The sequence below is a fragment of the Equus caballus genome, chromosome 5 (genome assembly GCF_041296265.1).
Source record: "Equus caballus isolate H_3958 breed thoroughbred chromosome 5, TB-T2T, whole genome shotgun sequence".
Classification (NCBI taxonomy): Eukaryota; Metazoa; Chordata; class Mammalia; order Perissodactyla; family Equidae; genus Equus; species Equus caballus.
This window is the reverse complement of record NC_091688.1, coordinates 58,158,285-58,181,226: the sequence shown is the minus strand read 5'-3', so window position 1 is coordinate 58,181,226 and position 22,942 is coordinate 58,158,285. Positions and strand designations below refer to the sequence as shown.

The window sequence follows — 22,942 nt, the reverse complement described above, 5'->3', positions numbered from 1 at the left end:
ATTTTTATATTTCTCTAGTTCATGGGAGCTTTTACCATTATAAACTGACCTTTATTAACTACTGTAAATATTTTGCCTTAACATTGGCTGTGTGGATACTAGTTGCCTAGGATATCTTTTTTCATCCTTTCACTTTCAATCTATTTTTATCTTTATGTGGTTGATAACTGTGTCTCTTATAAATGGCTGATTTCTGAAAAATCCCATCTGACAGCTGAGGTCTTTTGACTCTAATGTTTAGTCCATTTACATCTATTCTGATTAATAATGCATTTGGATTTACTGTTACTCTCTTGTTACTTTCTATTTGACCCATTTTATAAATCTTCCTCTGCCTCCCTCCTTACCTTCTTGCCTTTTTAAAAATTAATGGTTTTTTTCTTTTTTTCATTCTTCTCTCTCCCTTACTAGTTTGAAAAGTCCAAATGCTACCTCTGGGCTTTTAATGGTTACCAACACTATTTGCACATATAGACTAAATTCTGTAGACTAAAGTCAAAAGTAAACCAATGCCTTTATCCTCCCCTCTAACAAGGACCCTAGAAAGCCTGGCTCCTATCCTACCCCTCCCACATTATCTGCTGTTGAGATCCAGGATTTTGGTTCTAGCCCGTTTGCCACCCCTCCCCCCACCACACACATATAGAAAATGGATATTTTTATTATTATTTTATAAAATTCTTATTTTCTTATTCACATATTGGCCATTATCTTTACTCACCACTCTTTCTTGAATCTCAAACTTTCTATCAGGGGTCATTTTTCTTCTGCCTGGACTATATGCTCTAGCATTTTCCATAGTAAGAGTATGTGAGAGTAAGTTCTCTGTTTTTGTCTGAAATTGTCCTTATTCACCTTCATTCTTTTTTTAAATTTTTTTTTTTTGAGGAAGATTAGCCCTGAGCTAACATCTGCTGCCAATCCTCCTCTTTTTGCTGAGGAAGACTGGCCCTGAGCTTACATCTGTGTCCATCTTCCTCTACCTTGTATGTGGGATGCCTGTCACAGCATGGCTTGACAAGCGGTGCCATGTCCACACCCAGGATCCAAACTGGCGCACCCCGGGCCACCGAAGCAGAACGTGCAAACTTAACCACTGCACCACCAGGCCCCTCACCTTCATTCTTGACAGATTGTTTCTCTGAGTATTTAATTTTAGGTTCACACAATTTTTCTCAGCACATTGAAGATATTTTTCCACTGTCTTCTGGCTTCCATGGCTGCTATTTGCAAGTTAATCATTAGACTATTTGTTGTTTCTTTGCAGAGTATCCCCCTTTTCTCTGTGGCTACTTTTAATTTCTCCTGCTGCTTCTTCTCTCCCTCTCCACTCATCTCTCTTTTTCTTTGGATTTGTTAGGCTTCCTGAATCTCAGAAATTATTTCCAGTACTTCTGGAAAATTATCAGTGTTTAACACTGAATATTGCCTCTTCTCCATTCTAGAAGGAAATCTGATTCAAATGTAGAGTAGACTCTATCATTCTCCCCTCTGTATCTTTTAACTTCTCTTTTATAATTTTCATCTTTGTATTGCTCAAAACTGCATTGTCAATAACTCCTTTAGATCTATCTTCTAGTTGACCAATTCTCTCTTTAGTTGCATCTAATCTAATGTTTAATCCATCCAGTGAGTATTAAATTTCAAATGTTATTGTTCTAATTTTTAGGAGGCCTAAAAGACATGGAAAAGTGGAAGAATTAGGAAAAATAACCCTAATCACCAGAAAGAGATCCTGGTGATCAAGTGGGCATTCCCTTCATTTTAAAGGTGAGAAGGCAGAGGCCAAACGAGAGGAGGGAAAATGATTTGCCCAAATTGATTATGTCCCAAACTGAATTCTCGATTTCCTTTGTCAAACCTGCCCCTCACCTCAATAAATGGAGCCATCATTCAACCATTCGGTTCAACCAGAAACTCAGGAGTTATCCTTGAACCCTCTCTTTCCACCACCCAGTACCTTCAGTCCACAGCAAGTCCTCTTGGCTCTGCTTTCTAAATACAGTCCAACTATGACTCCCAACATCCTCCATGCTGCCCCCACCAGGCCAAGTCATCCTCTCTCCTTGCTAGACTGCTGCAGGGACTTCCTAACTGGTTTCCTTGGTACGTACTCTTTCCACTTCACCCTATCCTGCCATAGTCTTCTCCACACAACAGCCAGAGTGGTCCTTTTAACATGCACATCAAATCATGTTTTTCCCTGCTCTAATCCTCCCAATCCTCTTAGCAAAAAATTTGAAACTCCCTACAACGGTCCACAAGCCTCGCCTGATCTGCCTCCTGCCCTTCTCTCTGCCCTTGCCCACTACTACTCTCCTTCACTCCATTCCAGTGACAGGACACTGGCTTCCTTGTTTTGTTTCAAATACACCAAGCTCATTCCTGCCCCAGGGCCTTTGTACCTGTTTGCCCACATGTTGATATAGCCCACTCTTCCCTGACCAGTCTAACACAGACAGCACCCATCTCTCTGTCCCTTACCCTACTTTACCTTCCCCATAGTGGGCTGCCTGATCCCCTATTGGAATGTATACTCCTTGCTGGCAGAGAGCAGTCTTGTTCACTGCCGTATCTTCTATACCTAGAACAATGTTGGTGCACAGCAAGTGCTCAGCGAGTATTTGTTAAATGGGTAATTGGATGAAGGAACGAATCATTTTGCTCCATCACAAGCATCTGCTTGGTGTCAGGACCTGGACTTGAACCCAGGTCTTCTAACTCTTATGTCAGGCTCCTTCCCCTACAAAGCAACATTTTGAGGAGTTAAAGAATCACATCTTTAGCTTCAGAGAAGGAACAATTACCTCGGGCTCCAGAAGCCTTTTTTCCGGGAAGGGCTTGGCTCCTCTCACAGTGCGGAGCACAGCTTGGTGCAGCAAGGCTGCAGGACACGCACTCATGCTGCAGAGGGGCCGGCTCAGCTCGGCTCGGCTCAGCCGCCACCACTGGCGATACTGATGTGTACTCATTGTAGCCAGTGTTTGCTGGGCACAGCTCGCTCAGCCAGGATCCAACACGTGTGTTGTGTGGACTGTGTGAGCAACACACACACACACACACACTTTGTATTTAAACAAAGCACGTCAGAAAGGAGTTATGGCCTCACCCTCCCTTCCTGCCAGGCGTGGACACAAACAGTAGTGATCTTGGCAGAAGGTCTGTCTGTCCTGTTCTCTTTGTGTCTGAGTCTGGACCATTCATTTCCTCTCATTCAACCAGCTTAAGGTTTGGCTGTGTGACTCTCTTTTGTGAGTGTATATCTCCCGCTCTCAGACTTTGTAACCTATGAATCTCCTGTCAGGACCTAACACCGAATACAAAAGACCAAATGAGAAGTGCTCCCCAGAGAGAGAGAGAGAGAGAATGTCACTGTAAATGAACGAAACGCCTGAACGACCGAATGCAGAACTCTTGATTGTCATGTAAAATGTCACCTCCCTCTTTGCGGCACAGAGAGATATTAGGTGGAACACCCGACACATGGCTTGTTCACTTAGAGAGTGCCCCAGAGTGTCGTCTCAGACCTGAGAGACCAGGTGAGCCAGTCAGGCTGCCCTTGTGTGGTGAAGAGCACAGTTTGGGACATTTTGGGGGAGGGGGGCGACAAAAGGCTCTGAGCTCTGGTCTCCTGCGCTTCTCCCGATCATCCCTGCCCCTTGGGTGGGTCCCTCCTCTCACCATCTCTTCTCCTGCCTCCTTCCAAGATGTTCTTTGCCCACACGAGGCGGTGAGGGGCATCGAGAAAGCTCCCTGCCCTTGACTCTCTCTGTCCAGGGGCTACGGTTGGTGACTTGGTGACCAGGGCATGGGCTTTTGAAGGAGCGAGGGGGATCAAGAGAGAGGGGAAACGGGCGCACGCCGCAGTGGCTCAGCGCTGTCGGGCGGGGGGACAGGAGAAGGGCAGGAGGCGGTGCGCGGCGGCGACGCGCGCCCGTCCGAGGCAGCAGGGGGCGCCGCGGCCCGCCGGGAGCCGCCCGGACACTGCGGGCCTCGCCGCGCCGTCCCGGGTTCCGGGTCCCTGCGGCCGCCGCCCTGCCGGCTCTCGGGAGCGCGCAGGGCGCTCAGCGTCCTTGGGGCCCCTACAGCTCCCTGGGCCCGGAAGGCTGTTGTGACCCCGGGGGTGGCCGCGCTCCCCGGACCCCTGTTTGTTGTGGGGCGTGTTTCTTGCACGGGGGGAGGCGCGGCCGCCCTAGCCCTGACATCGCTCTGCGCAGACAGCCGTGCGGCGGCGGGGCGCTCAGCCACCTCCCCCGCAGGAGCAGAGGGCTGCGGAGAGGGGAAGGACCTGCGGCTCTTTCCGACTCCTTTCCCTTAGATACCGACCCTGGGAGAGGGGGAGACGTAGAAGCCCCCGAGGCGTCCTGCTGAGAGGGCCGAGGAGAGGGCTGGGGAATGTTCAGGAAAGGGAGGGACGCCGAGATGTGCTGATACTGCCTGTGTCCCAGGCACACAGGGGTGCTAAATGCTTTATGTCATTTAATCCCCTCAATAACCCTTTGAGGTAGCCAGGCCTCACAGACCCATTTTGCTGGATGAGAATTTGGGAGCTTAGAGAGAAATAAGAACTCCCTCAAGGTCACCCGGCTGGATGTGGGCAGAGCTGTGCATTTGTCATGATTTCTCACTGTGCAGGTGACAGGAGAGACACATGGAGACAAAGCAGACCAGGACCCGGATTCCAGGTGGAAGCCTCAGCCCTTCCTGCTGGCTCTGCAGCCACAGGAGCTGGCGGGGACCGAGGGAGAAGGGGCTGGCAGGGAGGGCCCCGCACCCTGTGCCCTTGAAGTAGGGCGGTGCTCACGTGGACATCGGTCAAGGTCCTCAGGGAAAGGGGGACAGGTAGAGCACATAGGGTGATGGATGGGAGAGGGAGCTGCTCTTAGAATTTGCCCTTGGCTAAAATTTTCTAGTTGCACCTTTGAACGCTGTAAAAAATCCTCAAAACTGACTTTCCCAGGAGTTAATCATTCACCCACTCCACGAGGCGGACGACCTTTGCCATGTGGTTGGGGTTTTGTTTGCTTTTCTTAAAAGTCCTGGTGTTTGTAATTGGGCCAGTGTCCTTTAGGTGAGGAAGAAAGGAACTTGGGGTCCAGTCCAAGGCTTGGTTTTCTTCGTGCCCTCCCTCTCCTAGGGGTTTGGAAACTTTTTCTCAGTGATAGGTTGTGAATTCAGGACTCACAACAAGTTGATCACCTACAGCTGTGGTGGGGGCGGGGCGCTGGGTGCTGCTGCATGCAGGAGACCCTAGGAGACAAAAGCATACCATAGACAAATAAAATCCAAGCCACCAGCCATCCTGCACTGGATTCCTTTAGGACCTTGCTCTCATCGGGGATGCAGCTCAGTTTGCCCATAGAGATCATTCTCTTTATTTCATCAGTACCAGTACCCTAATCAGCTTTGCACTTAAAGAGATGCAAGTTAGGAGCTTTTCTATTTTAATATTTCAATCACTTAAAAGTTAATTGAGGGGCCGGCTCCGTGACCTAGTGGTTAAGTTCACGCACTCCGCTTCAGCAGCCCAGGGTTTCACTGGTTGGGATCCTGGGTGCGGACGTGGCACCGGTCATCAGGCCATGCTGAGGTGGCGTCCCACATGCCACAACTAGAAGGACCCACAGCTAGAATATACAACTATGTACTGGGGGGCTTTGGGGAGAAGAAGAAAATAAAAAGATTGGCAACAGATGTTAGCTTGGGTGCCAATCTTTAAAAAAAAAAGTTAATTGACCTCCTATAAGAATTAGGAAGGACAAATTGGCTGTGTGACCTTGGGCAAGTCACCCATTCTCTCTAGGCCTCAGAGGAGCTCCAAGTTCCCTTCCAAGGCCTGTTCTGCAGCCTGTAATCCTGCAGGCTGCCATAAAAGCCTACCCCAGCTCTGTTCCATTGACTATTTTTGGCTCAGTGATTAGAGGGCTTGTCAGGCCACACCCGAATGGCTGACATTCTGACAGCTGACTGGACATTTTCACTAGGCATCCCACTCGACTTTCAAAGTTAAGATGCCCCAACCAAACACATCATCCCTCCCTCCTTCTCCTCTTCTCAGCCTAACTCCTCTGACTTCCCCTCTTCTCTTCCTGGCACCTGAGCTGGGCACCACAATACCATCTTTGAAGTTGCCCTGTCCGTCAGCCTCCACATTCATTCGGTTGCTGACACTGGAACATTCCGGATGTGAAGTGCCCCTCTTCTTCATAGTCCCACAGCCTCTGCCCAGTTCAGGCCCTTGTCCCCTCTGACGTGGGCTCTTGCTGTTGCCTTGAACGCCCTCGACAGCCTCCCTGCTTTCACTCTCCACTCTTCCCATATGAAGTGTCACTCCCAGAACCATCATGCTGACCCACAGCCCTGGCCAGCCTCTCCCCACTACACACACTTGAATGATTTCCTGTGGCCAAGTGAGCAAACAGCTGCCATCCAGGGCCCTCCGTGATGTGGGCCGGACTCAACTTCCCTCTCACACGTACCCGACGCTTTGGCTGAACACATCATCCCTCACACACCACCCAGCTGCTCTTGTGTGTCCCCACACTCTTCGTGTCCTGTCTGAAACACACACAGCTCCCACACCTACCTATAGAAACTACCTCTTCAACAAGGCCTAGTGCAAATGCTACTTTTTCCTTGACACTTTCCAGGAGGCCCTCATTAAGGATCCATTTCTCATTTATCCATTTAGTCAACAAGTATTTATTGAGCACCAACTATGTGCTAGGTTCTGTTCCAGGCACTGAGGATTCAGTGATAAGACAGAGGAGTTCCCACTCACAGGGAGCTTGCTGTTGATGGGTGACAGAACATAAACAAGCAAACAAAAAGAAAAGCATAGATTCCAATATGTCCAGCAGATGAGCTCCAGATTCACTGGCTTTGGTTACAGTCTACTTGTAACATGCCCATTTCTGATCAAATCCCACTTGCAAACCCTCTGAGGGAAGAATCTGAGTCTTGTTTATCTTTGTAACTTCCACCTGCTGACATCATCACCTCTGTGTCCCTCAGTGTGTGTTTGTGAAAGGAAGGAAAGAAAAAAGAAAGGAAAGGGAGAAAGGAGGAAGGGAGGAAGGAGACAAGGATTTGGAAAACATTTAACAAATACCCCTGGCCGGCTTTGGAGCACCTATTAACATCTTATTAAATTCAGAATTAAAATAAAAGGAAGTTCTTGTCTTGCATTTGTCAACTTCGCAGTCCCTAGAGAGGGCTTTCGGTGTGAGAGCCTCACTCCAGATGGGGGAGGTGACATAGGGAGGCAGGGAGGGGCACTGCCCCGACCCAGGATTTCATCCCTGCCCCACCACGTAACTGTTGGGAGGTTCTGAGTGTTTCTTAATCTCTCTCAGCTTTAATCTCCTTACCTGTAAAATGGAGATCATAAAACCTGCCTCGCAGAAATGGAAAATCAAATGAGACAGTGTGCGCAAAATTGCTGCTTCAACTGAAATAAAGCACCCCGTAATCAGGAAATCGATTCAAGATTATCCTAGGTCCTGGTACTGGCTTCGTTTGGAGAATACTAAGGCAGAGTATCTGCCCCCAAAAGAAGAAACCTTCTGGATGTACGGGTATTTTAAAATATTATTTCTAAATCTACCATTCTGGATTCTTAGGGAAGAAAGAATCCTGACTCCCAGGATAACCTCGGGCTGCCTGAGAAGCGACGGGTTTCTCTCTTACTCTTTCTTAAAATATGTCCTCCTAGGGTTGCTCCTCTTCCAGCCATTAGGGCTTGTGGCTTCAAGCACAGGAGCCACACAGTTGGCTTCCCTCAAAAGCATGCCTGGATGCCTCATGCTCCCAGAAAAAATAAGAGGAAGTCATCTTTTGCCCTTTGCTAGGATTTCCTCCAGCCAGTATATGAAACGTGTCTTGCCCATACTCTCTGCTCACCAAACACAAATTGCTCAGACCCTGCAAACTTCTCCCTTAGCCCGCTGCTCCACTCCAACATAGGCTCAGGCTTAGTTTTACATCTTCTGTGCCTTCTAGAATCCAGCCCTCAGCCCTCGTGCCAGACTTATTCCCAGGAGGTTGGAGTGGTCGGGAATGACTCAGCCTCAGGATGCTTTAGCCAGAATCAAGCCTCTTGAAGCACAGTATCACTCCAACAAGAAGTGATTTCAACAGGGTACGGACTGTGCTGGTGACCACTGGGAAATAAACTTACTCCTTACTTGTCCAGAGTTTCCTGATGCGTTCCAGAGTTCTAGCAAACGTCCCTGCAGCATCTTGAGCTGTTATTCCATTTTAAAATTAAGTCCCCTAAAGATGGCTTTGGCCATTAAGATTTACTTCTCTGATAAAGAGGGGATATAACCATTTCTTTGGACACATACCCCTCTGGATATTTGATAAACATTAATTGAATTGAAAGAAGAGGAGAGATAGACAAATAAACAACAATCTTTCATCAGCACATTTCTTGGCAGTGTCTTCTGGCACATCACCCACTCCTCCTGACCATCTCTATCAATCAGGCCCCCGGCTTCCCAGTTTCTGCTCTGTCCTTCTCCGTTAAGACACACTCTTTTTGGAGGATAGGGATGAGGAGTAGAGAGTCTCTCTGATAAATATTTTAGTGAAGTTGGAGGGAATTAGAGAAAGTAGAATGGAACACTCTAGCAATCTTCATTCTTGCTCCTCCACTCCCTCTTCCCACTGCTTACTTGGAACATGGTAGAATACCTACCCTTATGGTAGAAAAGACAATCACAAAAAGAAAAGAAACTGTCTGGAGAACAGGCATTTAAAGAGAGGCAGAAGCCTTCTGTGTTGTAGGGGAACAGAACTCTCAGTTTCATGGAGATTAACTGCGGTGGCCAGGAGCTGTGCCCAGCTTCCCTGTGCTGTGTGTTCCCACCGGTGCTGAAGATCTCCAGTGAGGTTCCTGCATCCAGCGGCCTTGAGTAGAATTGTTCCTGAATTCACTTTGTATCCAGGGGACACACAGTTTCACTGCTGTCACCATCTGAGGGATATAAGCACAGAGCCGGGGAGAGTTTGCAGCAACCTCTGCTGAATGGACCTTCCACAGAGGGCCTGGACCTGTGGCTTGGCTCTGCTAACTAATACATGTGAGGACATTTCACTTCTCTAAGACTCAGTTTCCCCATCTGTCAAAATGAGACCAATAAAACATACCTTATATGGTTGCAGTTGAGAGAATTTTATGAAATGTATTTGAAATGGTAGTTACCATCATCATAGAGATGACACACACACACCCCACACATAATTTTTTTAAACTTTATTTTAGAAATTAACATAGTAAAATTGGTTTGGGTGTGTGTGTGTGTGTGTGTAATTTCTATGACTTGTAATGCATATACAGATTTCTGTACCTATCACCACAGTGAGAAAATAGAAGAGTATCATTGCCCCAATTACTCGTTGAAGGACGTTTAGTCATGGCGTATTATTGTATTGCAGAATTCAATTTGCTAATATTTTGTTGAGGATTTTGCATCTCTGTTCATGAGGGATACTGATCTGAAGTTTTCTCTTTGTGCCCTGTCTTTGTCTGATTTTGGTATCAGGGTAATGTTGGCCTCATAAAACAAGCAGGGGAGTGCTTTTTCCTCTCCTATTTGTTACTATTTCTTCTTGAAATGTTGGCCAGAATTTGCCAGTGAGACCATCTGGGCCTGGGGATTTCTTTTTCAGAGGGTTTTTAAACTATGAATTCAATGTCTTTAATCATTATAGGACTATTCAGATTATCTATTTCATCATGACTGAATTGGTAGTTTGTGGTTTCCGAGAAACTGGTCCATTTCATCTAAATTGTTAGAATTTTGTGTGTTCAGTTGTTCTTAGTAATTCCCTTATTATCTCTTTAATGCCTACAGGGTCTGTAGTGATGTCCCCTCTTTCATTCCTAATACTGGTAGTTTCTTCTCTCCTTTTTAATTAGATGTTTATCAATTTTACTGATCTTTTCAAAGAACCATCTTTTTGGTTTCATTGATTTTCTCTATTGTTTTCTGTTTTCAATTTCACTGATACCTGCTCTCATTTTGTTATTTCCTTCCTTCTGCTTGCTTTGGATTGATTCTACTCTTCCTGTTCTAGTTTCTCAAGGTACAGGCTGAGATGATTATTTTGACACCTTTCTTCTTTTCTAATATAAGCATTTAATTCTATAAGTTTCACTCTAAGCACTGCTTTAGGCACATCCTATAAATTTTGGTATGTTATGTTTTCATTTTCATTCAGTTTAAAATATTTTCTAATTTTCCTCCAGACTTCCTTTCTGACTAATGGATTATTTTTAAGTATTTTGTTTAATTTCCAAGTAATTTAGAGATTTTCCCACATACACTTTTATAACCGTTAAACCCAGAAAAACTGCAGAAACCTAAAGAAGCTATTATTTTATAAACAAAATAATTTATTGAATACCTCCTCTGTGCAAAGCCTAGGCTAGGTGCTATTTTGGGTCCAAGGCTGCATGAGATTTAGTTCCAGCTTTCAAGGAACTGACTATCCAGGAAGGAAACGAAGACACTCATGCAAACAAGGATTCATAGTGGTCAGTGACACATGCTTCTACATGGTGCACAGCAGCACTGCAGTGGGGGGTCTCTTCCAGCGGAGGCGGTCAAAGTCAAGAGTGTGAGGTGGGCCTTGAGAATAGATTGGATTTCTATAATGAAGGTATTAGGGGAGGGCCATTGCTAGTTAGAGGAAATTTTGCCCGACAGTAATAGTATCTCCTGCCCTATAGACACCTCTCTTCCCAGTGTCCAGCTGAGCCTGCTGTCACTTGGGACACTTGGCCCACTCAATGCACACACATCTGGGGAGTGAACTAATCAGACTCACTAGACTGAGGTTCTTCCAAAAGTTGAAGGCATCTCCAAAAGCCTTTAGAGAAATGGGTATTGTTCAGTGTTTTCTGGGCCAGCTGAGGTGACTGTGGGATGACAAAAATAAAGCTAATATCAAAAGAGCAGTCCTCTTCCCTCACATCCTGCAACCTCACAGATATAGTACGTCCTTCTGCTTTGTCAGAAATTGAGCTAAGAACCTGCAAGTCAAGGACTCAAGGCAATAAAATAACTCATTGGCAGACCCTGGAGCATGCTGCCATGTTGTGAACATGAGTTGACTTAGCTGTGGGATTTTGGCTTCTCTGGTCTACAGAAGCCAGGAAACGCTGGAGTCATTGGAGGCAAAGGAGAGTGGGATGGCAAGGGATGGGAGAGAAAATATTTGCTTCAGGCCTGAGGGCTCAGGCTCATTGCATGAAGGAACAGAGCAGGAAATGTGAGGTGAAAATAGCTCCCATCCTTTTGAGACACGAGAGAGATCAACCAACAAAGAATTCTGGGGAAAGTGAGAAATAACAGCCAAAAGTCCTCATAATCAAGTCTTTTTCATTTTTCCTGAAGTTTTCAGTCGTATTTCACTTCCTTTCCAATTTTTCTTCAAAAACTGATTTGCAGGATCTGCTTTTAGCACATAGGAAAAACAGACAAAAAGCAATGTTTCTGAAATTTAGGAATTTGCATTTTTCCATCAAGTTCTTTTGCATTTGCATATTTTGGTTTTTACTGAAGAATGATTGTGCATATGTTGGCGATTTAACAAGAAGGTAAGGCTTGTTTTGTCTTCTAGAAAGATTAAAATAACTACATTTAATTTTATAGAAAATTGGTTTTTAAAAAATAAAATAGTTAATTTCTCATTGAATTTCCTTGGACAAGTTCCTTAAACTCTCTAAATCTCAGTTTCCTTATCTGTAAAACAGAGATAGTAATACCCACCTCATGGGGTTGCTGTGACATGGAGACGATAAGATAGCAGTCTTAAGAGAGCCTTGCACAGCTGGGCCAACATAGAACCCTTGACATGGATGTTGACGGCATGAATGAATCAGTGACAGAACAAATCACCCCAATCCTTTATGAAAGCCTATCCTGGAACTTCCAAATAATGCTGTGAAATTGGAACCTTAGGATCTGGCCCCAAAATGAAAGGTCAACAAGACCTGTTTTCTTGTGCAAATGGCTTGTTTGTTCTAAAGAGGAATAATTTCAAGGCAGAAAGAATTTTTATGAAGAACCAGATTCTGAAGTATGTAAAAGCAAGACATCCTAGGGGATTTTAGATTTTTATGGTGCTTTATAGTTCGTAAAAGCTTTAGTACGCCTCATATCTTTTGGATTACCGAAATCATCCCCAGAAAAAACGCTGGGAAAGGATCAATCATTTTGGCTTTACAAATGGGGAAAGGAAGACTCTAAGAGAGTCAAGAACTCACCCATGGCTAATAAGGGCTAGAAGTTGTCTCAAACCCAGGCTTCTACATCCAGTTCTAATAAGGTCTCTATGGCCTGGAGGACCATGGTTGAAGTGTTCAAAAGGAGGACTGAACCCTTTGTACCTATTGGCACATTTTTCCAAAATGCCTGTAGGCACTCAAGTAATGGTTTAGACCAATATTTGATTAGTTTTCATGATGAGAATATGAGAATTTTACCTGTTATATCGCAACGTGTGCCTAAACTCCAGTGAGTGGGGAAGAAGGAGTCAAGTGGGCTCTTCTGCAGGCTGCTCCGGGCTGTTGGATTGACCGCTAACCAAGTCTTTTCTTTCAGTGACTTCCCGAGGTCATTTCATTGCTGCCAGAAAGCAGTGGGAGAGAAGCAGCAAATGGCCAGCACACACTCCTCGGTGAGTCGCTGTCGCGGTTCTGCAGGACCACCCTGAGCGTTAGCATCTGGGGCTCCTGGGCGCCAAGTGTTGCTGAACCCCACTCCCTGCCCCCCAACACCCAGCATTGTGACAACCAAAACACCTGCCCACTCCCACCCCCTTTTTTGAAATGCCTGCGTTGCCCCTCACATGAAAATCATTGAATTAGATTGACTAGTAATTTTTTTGTTGAGAAATATCTCCTCCAGTGACAGTGGAGCTGGCAAACCATGAACTGGGGACACAATCTGGCCCATGGCCTGTTTTTGTGTGATGCTCAAGCTAGGGATGGTTTTTGTACTTTCAAAGGGTTGGGAGGAGGAATGGAAGTGACAGTCTGCATGTGGTCCACAAAGTCTATATTTACTCTCTGGCCCTCTAGAGGTAAAGTTCACAGCTCAACAAGCGACGACCAAGAGCTAACCAGACTGCCAGGTGCTGGGGGTACTGTGAGGGATAAGACATCATTGTTGTCCAGAGAGAACAAGTCACGTTAGGAGAAATAAAGGCACCATAATAGCAAGGGCAATGTGTGCAAAGATGGGGTCATACTGTCGCTATGGAAGCACAAAAGAGGGGCACCCAGCTCAGCCTTGGGGACTTAGAGAATGCAGAGAAGGGGAGCCTTCCAAGAGGAGGGGGCAGGTAAGATGAAGCTGGAAAGAGAAGTAGGTGTTAGGCAGAAGGGTGCAGTGAAACTGGGGGGAGGGTGGTGAGGTAGGAAAAACAGCCTAGGCAGAGAGAGAGAGAGAGAGAGAGAGAAAGAGGTGCAAAGGTTTTAGTGGAATGCAAGGTGGAGAATGTCAAGGGCTGCAGCTGGAGAGGGGGCTGAGGCCTGTGCCAAAGACTTTGTGTCTCCCAGCTGGATGCTTGGACTTTACCCAGGCTCAAGTGCTGGCCCCAACACTAAGTAGCTGTGTGGCCTTAAGCAAAGTACTTAACCTTTCTGTGCCTCAACTTCCTCATCTGTAACATGTGGTTAAGAAGAGTACCTATCTCATAGGGTTGCTGAAAACATGAAATGAGGTAATACATACAAAGCATGCAGAATTGTGCCGGCCCATAATTAGCACTCAGCAAATGCTGCCGATTGTGGTTGCTGTCGGGGTCATTGCTCTTGTTACACTATCAGTTATGGGAAGGCTTTGAAAAGCTGTGAGCACTTGCTATGGGCCTGTCTCTACACTGAGCACTAGGAATAGAGTGGTCTTGTCTTATGACATCCGTTTGAGACCTGGACCTTGTAGAAATCCAGGCAAAAATTGTTTTGACTCTGGGGTTCCCTGGTGCCTGTTGCCAGAGTGTTCAGGAAATAATAGTGGTCTGGCCATCCTTCACTGAAGGTGATTAGGAGTCAGCTTCCAGCACAAATGATTGCGTCTGAGAGCCAGGAAGGTAGGAGGTCCAGAATGAGGGCATTAAGAACTCCTCAGGTCAGGAGCCACATGCTCCCCTCTTTCTCCTAAAAGAAAAGTATCAAATACGGCTCTACTAGCAGAGAGAATGATCTAGGCTTCACCCTACCAGACTCATACTTGATCCTGCACAGCTTTCCTTTGCCTCAGTGGCCCAATCTAGTCATCAACTCTCTGGAATTTCTTGGGACTCGTGCAGTCCTTCAGTGGGTCTCTGCTTCTTCACACAGAAGAGAAAGCATCTCTCCCGACACGTGCAGTCCAGTCCGGCAGAGGCAGCCTGGAAATGGAGTCCACACCACAGCGAGGGCTTGCAAGGGACCCAAGAGTCACTCCCTGCCCTCCCTTGTGGCGTCTCCCTCTAGCCCCTCTGCCACAGCTCATGGGACCTTCCCAGACACAGACACAGCCTGCAGAGGGGGCCGGGGAGTGAGAGCCAATAGGCAGCAGGCAGGCCTGCAGCACACTCCCCATTTCTGCTGTCAACTGTGCAGGTAGCAGAGAGGGGTCCCCTCCATCTACAGAGCCCCCCCAAGGCTTCAGAGCTGGGGGGACCTCCGAGGTTGGTAGCCTGTCTGTGCAGCCGACCACGTGACAACGGCCCTGCTGCGGGAGCACTCAGGATGCAGAGCTTCCGCTGAGTGCGGTGGGGCTCTCGGTGGGTGATGCCCTGGGCCCAGGCATTGTGTCCGCACTGCAGGAGTAGCCCCATGCTGGCAGCTGGCACCCTGGGCACTCGGCGCAGGGCCTGGGCAAGCTGCACTCTGATCTGCAGTCTCTCGGTGCTCTGGGCTCCTTTGGGGAGGACATTATCTTCGATGTTATTGTGTAATAATAGGACCATGTTCCTGTGTCCTGCGGCTTTCTGGCTGAGCACACCATGCTCCATGAGGAAATACGGTTACAGGAATTATGCTCTTATTTATTTTCCCTCCAGAATATCAGAGTTGACAGCACAGAGACACAGGTCTGTGGTCATTTCAAGCTCATTTACCTCTCCCTGCCCCACCCTCCTCTCCTCAGCAGCCACCCTGTCACCTGCCACAGGGCCTCAGGCCCTATCCCCTGTCTACCCATCTCCTTAGAGTGCTCAGGCCATACAGGCTGCTTAAGCGCTTTGTTCAAATGTACCCATTTAATTCTGACGATAGCCCTATGGGGTAAGTATTATTATTGTTCTCATTTCACACTTGAGGAAACTCAGGCCTAGAGAGGTTATGTGACTTGCCCAGGGTCACACAGCTAGTGAGTGGCAGAGCATAGATTCAGACCCAGGCTGTCCGGCTCCATAATTTGTGCTTTTAATTCTGTGCTATTCAGCCTCCAGTTCTGATGCTTTTTTCTGTGCGGATCTACATAGAGAACAAACTGTGGGCACCAGCACTCGGCATCCAGGTCAGTGGACACCGTGGAGCTGAGGAGCACTGTTGATCGGCACTGCCCACGTAAGAAGAGGAACCCCGTGGAAGCTTTAGGCCATTCAAAGTGGACAAAGCTGTCCTTTCTCTCTGGGATGTTCCCAGAGCTTCTCGGGTAGCCCCACAGTTTGAGTGTCTGAAATCCCTGCGGGAAGCCCAGCACCTCCAGAGCAATTCCTGGGATTCTCAGAGCTTCCTAGAACCAGCCTTGCTTTGAGCGGCTGAGCTATGGCCAACTGGGCGCCAGACACCCAGGCTCTGGGGACAGCTGTCTGGGCATGGCCAGCAGTGGGCATGGGGACCCTCCCCAGGAATGCCCTGTTGATACATCTTGGAGTCTGTTATGGTGCTTCTCTGGGTGTAGGCCTGTCTGTGGGTGGAAACGGACAAGCGTGTATCTCATGACAGTGTGCTTCACTGGGTTGTCACATTTTTGTGTTTATTTTGCCCACTAGAGTGTGTATGTATGTGTGTGTGTGTGTGTGTGTGTGTCAGGGCTTAGGTCTAAAGAAGGGTATGTCCCAATAGGAACATAAAATGTGTCAAAGTTTGTGTGGGTGAAAGAGGGATTGGCTGGAGCGACATAGCTGTGTGTCCATGTGTGTGTGCGAGGGCACACTCTCCCAGTGGTTCTTGACAGCTGTGGCTTATCGCCACCTTGGCATTCCTCCTTTGCTGCTCCAAGGCCCCCAGCAATATGCCAAGGTGCCCGGGCCCTGCCTTGCAGAGCGGGGCCGTTTTAGTTCTTTGTTGTTGGCTTGATTTCGTTCCTGATGGGAACAGCCCCTCCCATCCCCTTCTGACCTGAGCCTCGCCCCCAACCCCAGGCGGGCACATCTTATAGTGACAGACCTCCTGTTTCTAGTCATTCTGCCTCTGATTGGTTCCAAGTGGGGAACAGCATGACTCTCTGAGACGCCTCCAGGCTCCTCTCTAGGTCTCTGGGAATTTTACTCATAGCCTCCACAGCGCCCCGCAAAGCTGGGAAAACAGGGGGCTGTGGGGGCCATTAGAACCTGTGACTGTCTGGAGTCTGATGGAGAGGCAGATACTAAGGGGCTGGTGGGCAGGAGAAACGGTTCAAGAGGCAGATGTGGGAGATGGTTCTGCAGTCTGGCAGGGAGAGGCAGCTCTTGGCACCAGCTCCACGAGGCCGGATGCAGAGTCACTCCTGCCGCAGTTCTCCACTGCTCATGCTCCCTCCTCCTCAACACCTCCTTCCTTCCCCCCTCAGGGCCTGTGGCCCTCTGGCCAGGGTGTGATGCCCTCAATACTGCCCCTCGGTCAGGAGGGCTGAGGCAAGGTGCCTCCCAGGGGGGACTCTCCTATGATGAGGAAAACAATCAGAAGGCTCTATAACCTTGGACAAATTGCTTAAACTCTCTGTGCCTCAGTTTTTTAGTCTGAAAAATGGGGATAGTAATAGGGTCATGGTGAGAATTGTGAGTTCCTGCATGTAAAGCACTTAGAATACTATTGGCATGTTCACTCAGTGTACACTCAGTAATTGTTGTTATGAGACTATCTATCCCAGAAGCCAAGCTGGCCTTTTCCCAGGGTCTGGTGGAGAGTGGGTGCAGTGGGAGTGGGTAAGGAGACTTGTCTTTCATGATGTCTAGGCTTGGCAGAAGGGAGGGGTGACGTCCTTCACCCCTGGAAAGGATTCCCACCGTCCTGCATTGGGTGCATCCAGGATGCGTGTTGGACCCAGGCTGGGGCTGCCTCCCTGTCCAGGCAGGGGAGGGCTGCAAGCATAGCAAACCCTGCCCTTCCAGGACAGAAGCTGCCTCTGCCTGCTCTGCTCTCAGCTCTGAAGTCTTTTCTTAAAGGTCAGCAGAGCACAGAGACCCTCTGGAATCTGTCTCTGGTGATAGGCCAGCAGACAGAGGCTCTAAAAATAAACCTTAATAAGATTTTAAGTAAACGCTTTCCACAAGAAGTCAGATGGTGATTCTTTTTTCTTTCCTAGAGCAACATGACCTATAGAGAAGCCCATTCCTGCAGAGGAGGAAAGGTCAGAGGCTTCCACAGTGCGGGACTGAATTTGGAGAAGGCTCCCTCTGCTCTGGGGCCGGCTTTGACAGGACCTACAGTCTTAGTGTGAGAGGTCCCATCCCAGGGGCGTGCCTGGCACTCCTGCCCCAGTCAGCTGGGCCCAGTGAACAACCTGAGCCGGGTTGGAGTGTTTCTGTACCCAGAGGAATGGGCAGAGGTGAAGGTGTCTTTGCTTCCATTTTGCTTTCTCCCCAGCATGTGGTTCTCAGAGCTAGTGTCTGACTAGCTCACTGGGGCTGGGGGCCCACCTGGACTGGGCCCACAAGGCAGTGCGGCCTGTGGAATGCCCAGGAGGAGGGCCCAGCTCTGCCTCCCAGCAGCGCGCAGCCTGGGACACGCCAGCCAGGCCACCTGCTGAGATGTCCTTCCTGCCCCTTCTCACTGCAAAGTGAGAAAAGCTCAGCGGGGTGCTGGGCTTGCTGTTGGTGGCACCAGCCTTCTCCTGGGGCGGTCCAGACCGGTGGGGGCGGGGGAGGCTTCATCGAGTGGGGAGAGGAGAAGAAAGAGGGCGGGGAAAGGGGGGGAAGAGAAAGCCGGGGAGGAGGGAAAGAGACAGGAAGGGAGGGAGGAGCCAGGGAAGGGCAGGGAGAGGGCGACAAAGGCTGCGCCCGCGGCTGGCGCTGGCGGTCCCCCGCCACAGCGGCCGGTGGGGCCCCTGTCCCCCGCTTGGGCACCTGGAGAGGGGGCGCAGGAGCAGCGGGCGGGGCTGGGGTGGGAGGAGAAGGCGGGAGCAGAGGAGAAAACCGAGGGGCCGGAGGACGTCGCCAGGGATCGCGAAGGAGTCCGGCCCAGTTTTAATGACGCCCCCAGAGGAGAGGAGAGGGGACACCCCGGGGCCCTGCCGCCCGCCTGCCGGGTCCCAGCCCTGCCCGCCCGCTGAACTGCCTCCCACCTACTGGTATTTAATCCTAGCTGTGAATTGAACGGTGGAATGTTTTCACCGTTTCCTTCCTGCAGCTTCTGGGAGCTGGGGTTGAGGCCGACTGACTCCGCTGGAATGAAATATTATCGTCGTGCTCTCGTCTGTGTCTCTGGTTTGGGATTTGAGGATGGAGAAGATGCATTCTCTCATAATTAATGTTGGTGGCTGTCACTGTGGTCACAGCTGGCTTCAGGCAATTGAGGCGAGGGAAAGGAAACAGTAACCACAGCCTCGATGGGCCACAGAGAGAGCCTTACTTAACCTACTTGCCCGTGGGCGAGCGCAGGCGCTGCGCGGCCTCTCCCCTGCACCCCCAGTGCCTCCTGCCTCAAGAGCACCAGCCATCCACTGAACACTTCGTGTGTGTTGCCTCACTTAATCCGCAGTCGCCCCAGGCAGTAGCTAGTATTAGCCCCATTTTACAGATCAGAAAACTACAGTTCAAAGAGGTTAAGTAACGTGCTTACAATCACGCTTCCAGCTGCTGGAAGAGTTCACATTTGAACTCTAATCTCTCCAACTGGGCAATGTGTTCCTCTACACCAGGCAGCCCCTTCTGATCCTTTTCTTTGGAATCCCAACATTCCCACCTTCCTCCTCACCGTCTCTCCCCTTATCCCATTCCCAGCCCTGCCTCTGCGCCATTTGCCCTCTCTCCCTCGCTTCTCCATTACAATGCATTCTATGAGAAGGACCTGCCTGGGACTGGTCCACACTGAGGTTTCAGTGACTGATAACAGCCTCAACTGGTCCCCTTCACCCTCCCCAAGGTTTACCTTTTAAGTAGAATCGAAGCCTCATCTTAAAGGACCAGTTCTTGAGGGAGTTGAATTCAGTGATGACTAGGATGTGGGGCGGTACTGTGGGCAGGGCAGGCCCTGCAGGTGCTCCCTTAGCACAGACACAGGGCCCCATCCATCTGTGGGCTCAGCTTTAGGAGATGTGTCTGGGGAAGAGGAGTTACCGAACCTTAGCTGAGGACCTACTGTGTGCCTGGCACATGCTGCCCCAGACTTCCCAGATGTTACCCTTTATTCCTTACAACTCCCCCCGGGAGGAGGGGGGCAGTTGCCATGCTTCCCGCCTCACAAAGAGGAAACCAGGGTCTTCTCAGAGAGGAAATAACTTGCCCAAGGAAATGCTGCTAGTAAGTGCCTGAGTTGGAATTCAAACCTAGTCATTCAATGGTTCATTCATTAAGTGTTTTTATTCATTAGCTGCTGGTTTTGCTGTGGGCAGGGATATGGAGATGAGATAGAAGCCGGCTTCTCCCCTCATGGCTGATGCTCCCAAGGGGGCCATAGACGTGAACAGATCACCAGAGGAAGGTGGTGTATGACCGTCGCTGTGTGGGTGCCGTGGGTGGGCCACAGACACCACGGGCAGGGGGTGAGGAAGTGGGAGGGAGTCAGGAAGAAAAGAAAACCTTCTTGAAAGAGATCTATGGAGCCAGGCTCTTTTCGCCTCCTCCCCCACACTGCCTCAAGAAGCGCTGTGACATGGGGGATGTAACTGTCCCCTGACTCCCCCGCTCTGGGCCACCTGACTTCGCTGTGGCTTTCTGAGGATTATTAGATCAGTACGAAGTGCCTTGTATTTCTTGATATATTTGGGCAGCCTAAATGTTCAGGAATCATCATTTTTCTTTGCGTTCCCAGTTCAACAGAGGATATTTTTAAAATATACTTGACTTAAAGAATAAGGGTAAAAAACAAATGTAGAAACCTGAGGTAAAAATGGAAAATAGATGAAACCCAAAGTATTTTCAAGGTGTCTTTCTCTGTGTTTCTATTTTGCAGGTTTTAAAAGCAGAATCAAAGTGTAAAACAGAGAGAAATTTCTCTGATGCGGCATTTACATAAGAAACACATTCAGAAAAAGAGACTGTGATTCTGAAAGTGTCCTGATTATACTGCACGGAAAATCTCCCTGGGATCGGAGGAGGTTTAAATTCATTGGGAGAAGAGGAAATAAAATCCCCCTTTTCAATTTGCAAATCTCTCCCACACTGAAAATTCACTGGAGGAAATGGTCACACTGCGTTCGGGAGCAGACCACGTCCTGTCTGTTGGAGGGCTCCACCTTCTCAAGCCTTCATTACAATCCCCTGGCTCCTCTTGCATCCGTTTAACAAGTCTCACGTTGTGCTTGGTGCTACCGCATAGGCCTTGAGCACAACTCTCAAGGAGGCCCTTGTTTTTGGTGGTTGTGTATTATGCTCTAGAAACGTATCCACAGGCCATTTAATTGACTCGAGAAATCAAAGTCAGTAGGAATAGCACAAAATGTCATGTACTTCCACAAGCCCATATTATCTCTGTGTGTATCTGTATACATTTTCTCCATCTATTCCAATATTTGCAGGTTAAACTGCATAGAATGTCACATACAAGGATAGTGCTATTTACACAGTTTTCTGTTATCTATTGCTGCCTAGGGAACTACCCTAAACTTGGTGACTTAATCAGCACCATTTTATTCTGTATTGTGATTCTGTAGATCAGGAAAAAGGGCAGGGCTCAGCCAGGTGGTTCTCCTGCTCCAGGCGGCCTCCACTGGGATCACTCAGTGGTATTCAGCTAGTGGTGGAGCTGATCTGGAGGGTCCAAAACAATTTTACTCACATACCTGACACCTCGGCAGGGGTGGCTGTGAGGCTGGACTCCATGGGCCCCTCTGTCTCCATGCAGACTCAAGGCCTCCTCATGTAGTCTCTCCAGCAAAGTGGCCAGACTTCTTACATGAGAGTTCAGGCCCCTAACAGCAAGTGTTCCAGGACACATAAAGCCAGACCCTATTAGAGGCCTTTCTTTGGAGTCCCCCGGTGTTTGCAATTTCTTCCTCACCTTCTATCCCCCTACCTCACCCCAATCCTGCCTCAGATGCCCATTTACTGTGCCCAGAACTGACACAGTGTCACTTCTGCTGCAGTCTATTACTGGTCAAAGCAAGTCACAGTGCAGCCCAGAATCATGAGGAGGGGAAATACCCCACCTCTCTCTGGGAAGAGGATCAAAGAATTTGTGTTCATCTCGAACCCAGTGGCCAACTACACCCATCATCAGTAAGGCTTATGTTTAGACTTATTTTTTCAGGGGTAAGAATAGACTACACTGAATCATAGAATCTGAGATTTGGAAGGGACCTTAAAGATCATCTAGTTCAACATCCTAATTTTACAGAGAAGTGAGACTGAGAAAGATCTGACGACCTGGGTCACACAGCCACTAATTGCAAGCCTCAAACCCAGATGTCCTGACCCCAGATTCAAGAAGATATTGTCAACCCACAAAAACAGAAACCAGTTTAAGAGGCAAAGCGTTTTTTTGGGATCAACGAATTGCAATTTGGGGAGCACAGATTCACGTACAAACCCAAATAGTGTCCTGATTATAGGAGAAGAGCTTAGGGTTTTTATGGCAAAGGGGGAGGATGAAGTGAGCTGTATTAAAGAAGAGTGCGTTGGTGTTGGGTAAGGTGAGGCTGGATTTCGACTTCTTAGATTGACCTGAGGTCGATCTTCAGGCAAACGCTAGACTTGTACTTCACTGATTGGTTAGCAATGCAGTCATCAGAAAAGTCTAGTTTCATCAGTCCTTACAGACAGGATATTCTTATCCTTACTGACTTCTTGGAATGTTGGCATTTTGGTCCAGTTTGCAAGATAGGGAAAACAAGATGTGCAAGGCAATGCCTCCAAAGTGGCTGCTCTGGCTCTATTTTAATATGGCTCCACTCACGTCATCTTCCACAATATTTAGTGAATGCCTCCCGGGTTCACAGTGCAGCACTTACACTGAAGAAAGAGATACAAAGTTGAGTGTTAGACAGTTCTTGGTGTCCAAGAGTTTATAATTCAGTGGAGGGGAAGAGTCAAGAAATGTAGGTGATACAGGAAAATACGAATTGCAAATAACATGCCATGAAATTCTATGCAAGGATAAATTTCATCTGGCAAGGGAGTGTAGGAAGGGATTTCTGAAGACTTGGGTTTAGGGTGGGTGAAACTTCTGGCTGGTGACAGTACAGCAGGAGGGTGTTCCAGCCAGAGCACCTTGTGAGCAAAAGGAGAGAGAATAGCCAGGGATGCAGGTGAGTGTCAGGGTGAGGAGAGAGGACCTAGTTCTGCATTGTCCACACTCTGACCCAGTCGCCCTGCAGACCTGGGGTGCACATCATTCAGATAGTTGTCCAGCCCAGCAGCCAGCCTGTAGTGGTCACTGAGATGCTTTTCTGCAGACTCTCCTACGTGAGCAGGATTGGCTTTCTGTTCTAGCCCAGCTGTTCTCAATGCTGACTGCACATTAGAATCTCCATGGCTCCCTTTAAAATATCCCCATGCCTGGGTTCTACCCCAGAATGACCAAGTTAGCTTCTCTGGGACGGGACCCTGCTCTTGAATTTTTTAACTTCACAGGTGA

At 48.4% G+C, this 22,942-nt stretch overlaps 1 protein-coding gene across 22 annotated transcripts in view; it reads left to right on the top strand.

Moving 5' to 3' along the window:
* MAB21L3 (mab-21 like 3) overlaps window positions 1–20,518 on the top strand; it is a 47,700-nt gene extending 27,182 nt beyond the window's left edge. Inside the window, exons 7-11 of one of the 22 annotated variants that reach the window (XM_070267163.1) lie at window positions 12,615–12,690; window positions 15,487–15,521; window positions 17,514–17,558; window positions 19,739–19,849; window positions 20,321–20,518. The gene's annotated coding sequence lies outside the window, so the exon portion shown is untranslated. Of the gene's footprint in view, window positions 1–12,614; window positions 12,691–15,446; window positions 19,850–20,320 lie in introns of all 22 variants that reach the window. The other 21 variants (XM_070267161.1, XM_070267158.1, XM_023641358.2 and 18 more) reach the window with 21 other exon arrangements.
* The last annotated feature ends 2,424 nt before the right edge of the window (window positions 20,519–22,942 follow it).